Source organism: Puma concolor, chromosome E4 (assembly GCF_028749965.1).
Source record: "Puma concolor isolate L17-30 chromosome E4, mPumCon1.1.hap2, whole genome shotgun sequence".
NCBI lineage: Eukaryota > Metazoa > Chordata > Mammalia > Carnivora > Felidae > Puma > Puma concolor.
Window position 1 is genome coordinate 85,804 of NC_141683.1, and position 6,564 is coordinate 92,367.

Consider the following 6,564-nt stretch of genomic DNA (forward strand, 5'->3'; position numbering starts at 1 on the left):
ATTCGAGAACTAAATGATGCAATCAAACGGAGCAATATCCATATCATAGGAATTCCAGAAGAAGAAGAGAGAGAAAGGGGCTGAAGGTGTGCTTGAACAAATCATAGCTGAGAACTTCCCTGATCTGGGGAAGGAAACAGGCATTGAAATCCAGGAGGCACAGAGAACTCCCTTCAGACGTAACTTGAATTGATCTTCTGCACGACATTCTGCACGACATATCATAGTGAAACTGGCAAAATACAAGGGTAAAGAGAGAATTCTGAAAGCAGCTAAGAATAAATGGGCCTTATCATACAAAGGTAGACACATAAGGGTAGTAGCAGACCTATCTACTGAAACTTGGCAGGCCAGAAAGGAATGGTAGGAAATCTTCAATGTGATGAACAGAAAAAAATATGCAGCCAAGAATCCTTTATCCAGCAAGTCTGTCATTCGGAATAGAAGGAGAGATAAAGGTTTTCCCAAACAAACAAAAACTGAAGGAATTCATCACCACTAAACCAGCCCTACAAGAGATCCTAAGGGGGACTCTATGAGTGAAATGTTGCAAGGACCACAAAGTACCAGAAACACCACTACAAGCATGAAACCTACAGATATCACAATGACTCTAAACCCATATCTTTCAATAATAACACTGAATGTAAATGGACTAAATGCTCCAACCAAAACACATAGGGTATCAGAATGGATAAAAAAAAACAAACAAACAAGACCCATCTATTTGCTGTCTACAAGAAACTCATTTTAGACCCGAGGACACCTTCAGATTGAGAGTGAGGGGATGGAGAACTATCTATCATGCTACTGGAAGTCAAAAGAAGGCTGGAGTAGCCATACTTATATCAGACAAACTAGACTTTAAATTAAAGGCTGTAACAAGAGTTGAAGAAGGGCATTTTATAATAATTTCAGGGTCTATCTATCAGGAAGAGCTAACAATTATAAATGTCTATGCACCGAATTCAGAAGCCCCCAAATATATAAAACAATTAATCACAAACATAAAGCAACCTTATTGGTAAGAATGTGGTAGTTGAAGGAAACTTTAATACTCCACTTACAACAATGGATAGATCATCTAGACAGAGAATCAATAAAGAAGCAAGGGTCTTGAATGATATATTGGATCAGATGGGCTTGACAGATACATTTAGAACTCTGCATCCCAGAGCAACAGAATATACTTTCTTCTCGAGTGCACATGGAACTTTCCCCAAGACAGATCACATACTGGGTCACAAAATAGCCCTTCATAAGTATAAAAGAATTGAGATCATACCATGCACACTTTCAAACCACAATGCTATGAAACTTGAAATCAACCACAGGAAAAAGTCTGGAAAACCTCCAAAAGCATGGAAGTTAAAGAACATCCTACTAAAGAATGAATGGGTCAACCAGGCAATTAGAGAAGAAACTTTCAAATATATGGAAACAAATGAAAATGAAAATACAGCAATCCAAATGCTTTGGGATGCAGCGAAGGCAGTCCTGAAAGAAAAATACATTGCAATCCAGGCCTATCTCAAGAAACAAGAAAAATCCCAAATACAAAATCTAACAGCACACCTAAAGGAAAAAGAAGCAGAACAGCAGAGACACCCCAAACCCAGCAGAAGAAGATAAATAATAAATATCAGAGCAGAAATAAACAATATAGAATCTTAAAAAACAGTAGAGCAGATCCATGAAACCAAGAGTTGGTTTTTTGAAAAAATAAACAAAATAGATAGATAAATAGATAAAATCATGAATGAAAGTGGAATTATTACAACCAATTCCTCAGAAATACAAGCAATTATCAGGGAATACTATGAAAAATTATATGCCAACAAACTGGACAACCTGGAAGAAATGGACAAATTCCTAAGCACCCACACACTACCAAAACTCAAACAGGAAGGAATAGAAAATTTGAACAGACCCATAACCAGTGAAAAATTGAATCAGTTATCAAAAATCTCCCAACAAATAAGAGTCTTGGACCAGATGGCTTCCCTGGGGAATCCTACCAGAAATTTAAAGCAGAGATAATACCTATCCTTCTCAAGCTGTTCCAAAAAATAGAAAGGGAAGAAAAACTTCCAGACTCATTCTATGAGGCCAGCATTACTTTGATTCCTAAACCAGACAGAGACCCAGCAAAAAAAGAGAACTACAGGCCAATATCCCTGATGAATATGGATGCAAAAATTCTCAATAAGATACTAGCAAATCAAATTCAACAGCATATAAAAAGAATTACTCACCATGATCAAGTGGGATTCATTCCTGGGCTGCAGGGCTGGTTCAACATTCGCATATCAATCAATGTGATACATCACATTAATAAAAGATAAGAACCATATGATCCTGTCAATCGATGCAGAAAAAGCATTTGACAAAATTCAACATCCTTTCTTAATAAAAACCCTCGAGAAAGTCGGGATAGAAGGAACATACTTAAACATCATAAAAGCCATTTATGAAAAGCCCACAGCTAATATCATCCTCAATGGGGAAAAACTGAGAGCTTTCCCCCTGAGATCAGGAACACAACAGGAATGTCCACTTCTCACCACTGTTGTTTAACATACTGTCAGAAGTCCTAGCCTCAGCAATCAGACAACAAAATGAAATCAAAGGCATCAAAATTGGCAAAGATGAAGTCAAGTTTTCATTTTTTGCAGATGACATGATATTATACATGGAAAACCAGATAGACTGCACCAAAAGTCTGCTAAAACTGATACATGAATTCAGCAAAGTCGCAGGATACAAAATTAATGTACAGAAATCAGTTGCATTCTTATACACTAGTAATGAAGCAACAGAAAGACAAATAAAGAAACTGATCCCATTCACAATTACACCAAGAATCATAAAATACCTAGGAATAAACCTAACCAAAGATGTAAAATATCTGTATGCTGAAAACTATAGAAAGCTTATGGAAGAAATTGAAGAAGATATAAAGAAATGGAAAAACATTCCCTGCTCATGGATTGGAAGAATAAATATTGTTAAAATGTCAATACTACCCAAAACTATCTACACATTCGATGCAATCCCAACCAAAATTGCACCAGCATTCTTCTTGAAGCTAGAACAAGCAATTCTAAAATTTGTATGGAACCACAAAAGACCCCGAATAGCCGAAGTAATATTGAAGAAGAAAACCAAAGCAGGAGGCATCACAATCCCAGACTTTAGCCTCTACTACAAAGCTGTAATCATCAAGACAGCATGGTATTGGCACAAAAACAGACACATAGACCAATGGAATAGAACAGAGACTCCAGAATTGGACCCACAAAAGTATGGCCAACTAATCTTCGACAAAGCAGGAGAGAATATCCAACGGAAAAAAGACAGTCCCTTTAACAAATGGTGCTCGGAGAACTGGACGGCAACATGCAGAACGAAACTAGACCAATTTCTTACACTATTCACAAAAATAAACTCAAAATGGATGAAGGACCTGAATGTGAGACAGGAAACCATCAAAACCCTAGAGGAGAAAGCAGGAAAAAACCTCTCTGACCTCAGCTGCAGCAATTTCTTACTTGACATGTCTCCAAAAGCAAGGGAATTAAAAGCAAAAATGAAGTATTGGGACCTCATCAAGATAAAAAGCTTCTGCATTCCCCCAGCCTCTTAAATGCTCACCCCCATCCTCACTTTCCCTTTCCAATCCTATTTTCCATTCTTCAGTCAGAGTGAACTTTTTAAAACATAAATCTAACCAGTCAAGTCCATCCTGGCTTATTTGGAACTGAGGGGTTTCTGGGGCACAGGACTTTTAACTGCTAAAGCCTGAATATCCCTGGGAAGCCAGGACGAGTTGGTCACCCAAGTCATTCCCCTATGTCAGGAGATGTGCAGGCTTCCCACTCCTCTTTGAGTAAAGTACAAACTCCCTGCTGTTCAAAGTCCTGGGTGCTCTGGCCCCTGCCCTCCAGGCTGTCTGCTCTGGGCTCCTTCCGGCCCCTCCACGGCAGACCAGTACAGAGCTTCCCCCATGCTCTTCCACCTGCCCAGAACTCTTCTACCCTTTGTACTATCTGGCTATATTGTGCTTTAGGTATCTGTCAGGAAGACCTTTCCTGAACCCTCAGATTGGGTCACTTGCCCTGTAGCAAAGACTCTTCAGGAGAACGTGTCCACAAGAAAAGCATCTCTCTTGTTTATTTATGGCTGCATCCCCAGCAGTCAGCACAGGGCCTGCCCCACAGTAAGATCAAAGTGGCTCTCTGCTTAACCAACCAAGTCATTCAAAGTAAACAGTCCTTCATTATCTGCTGACTCTTGCTGGTGACTAACCAGCAGCCAGCTGAGATCAAGACCCTGCCCATGACACCAGATCTAGAAAGGAGTTGGAGGGGGAGCTGGGCGTTCAAGGAGCAACAGTGCTGCTCCTCCATATACCCCAGGAAAGAAAGGAGATGAGCAGGGCCAGCTTCAAGTGCTGCCAAGCTAGCATACCAGAGAAGTTTACATCTGCCTTCTGATCAGGGGTTTGAGCTCCAACGCCCAGACTCTAGTGGGAGCGACAGTGGCCATGACCTTTGTGAGATCTGTTGAGGGTGTCCAGAACTTGGTGCCTATCACAGCAGATCTCGTCCAAGGTCATCCACCTGGTTTTATCCACAGTGCCTCTCAAGGTAGCACAAGGAAGAGGAAGGGCATTATTTACTCAGGCTTATTAAGTGTTCCGAATATTAGGAAATATATTCTGGACAGAAAGAGACAAGACACCTCCTGATCTTCCACACTAAGGTCCCTCAAACCCCGTCCACTCCCTTTGGGGCTTTGTCTCTGTCACCCAGCCAAGAACTGATGTGGGTGTGATCACCCAATCAGCAAATACTGGCAAGCTACTCGGTGCCAGGTCTAATCCGATTAATACTGACCCTTCCCACCTCCCCACCTCACCAACTTGGCTGGATTTGCAGGTACCTACAGTCAAAGGAGGCACAAATCTGACCACAGTAGCAGCTACAGGTTTTCTCAAAGGGCTCAACCTAGGGATTTAACCAAAGCACCATGTATAAATCCTTCAGCTCCCCCACCATCTCTCAGTTCCCTCCCTGTCCCTTTGTCTTTCACCACATCATCCTTCCTGGCCAAAAGTGGCCACTCAGACTTCCATCCCTCCAGCCACAGCCAAGCTGCACTGGAGAGCAGAGACACCTATAAACCTGCCTCCCTCACTCTGCAGAGACACCATGACCTGCCTCCCTCACTCTGCAGACACCAGGGCAGCACTCTGCAAGGTTTGGGTCTACATAAAAGTCAGTTGTATTCCTAAATACTAGCAACAGTTGGCAAAGTTAATAATGGCATTTGCTATGAACAAACACTTTTAATACCTAGGAGTCAACCTAATAAAAACGCATCGATTCTAAAATGCGTTTGAAGAAGATGAACAAGATCATGGACATCCCTACCAGACAAAAGACTCATTATAAGGCAGTGATCATTAAGATCCTGAAGTAATGGCTCAGAGATCGAGAAACAGAACAAAACGGAGATCCCAGAAACGGAGCCACACATAAATGGACATGTGATCTGCAGGAGAGCAGGACATTGGTCAGGACACAGAAAATCAGTGGGAAGTGGCAGCATGGTCAGTATGTGGCCCTGGGATAATTAATTGTCCATGTGGAGAAAAAAAGTAGAACTGGATTCCACTCTACATTACATAATACACAAAAAATGAGTTCCAGCAGTGTGTGGACCACTCAGACTCAGTGCTGCCAGCCTGTGCCTGCCTCCCACAATTCTGCCCAACTCGGCTCCACAATGCTGGTGGACCTCAGCAAGTGGCCCAGGCCTCTTAACCTTCAGGAGGTGGAGGGACAGCCACAGTATCCAATGCAGGCCAAATACACTAGGGCAAAGGTCAACAAGCTGGGCAAAGTGCTGACACCCGCCCAGGTTAAGAAACGGCCCACCAGTACTGCATGGCAGTGGCATCGATCCAGGCAAACTCTACACCTTGGTCATGACAGATCAGGGTGCTCCCAGCAGGAAGGACCTCAAATACAGGGAATGGCACCATTTTCTGATGGTCAACATGAAGGGCAATGACATCAGCTGTGGCACAGTCTTCTCCCATTACATCCGCTCTGGACCTCCCAAGAGCACAGGCCTTCACAGCTATGTCTGGCTGGTTTACAAGCAGAATGGGCCACTGAAGTGTGATGAGCCCATTCTCAGCAACTGATCTGGAGACCACTGTGCCACAGTCAAAGTGGCATCTTTCCACAAAAAGTATGAGCTCAGGTCCCCAGTGGCCCACATGTGTTACCAGACTGAGTGGGAGGACTATATGTCCAAACTCCATAAGCAGCTGTCTGGGAAGTAGGGGAATGCTAAGAGACAGAAACCGACCCTGAGTTCTGGAGCAGTGCTCCCAGGTTCTGGGATGCATGTAGATTTCTCTGCTTCCCCATTCCCAGTCTCCCAGGGGGGACTGAGCAATCAGACAGTGGTTTCAGGTGACTTCTTCTGCCTGACCTTTATAATTCTAGAAAGTCACACCCAGTTTATGTTTTGATCAAATTTGAACTTCGT

General features: G+C 42.6%; 1 pseudogene; it reads left to right on the plus strand.

The window, feature by feature from the left end:
* Positions 1–5,790: 5,790 nt before the first annotated feature.
* On the plus strand, positions 5,791–6,355 carry LOC112851808 (phosphatidylethanolamine-binding protein 1 pseudogene; annotated as a pseudogene).
* Positions 6,356–6,564: the final 209 nt, after the last annotated feature.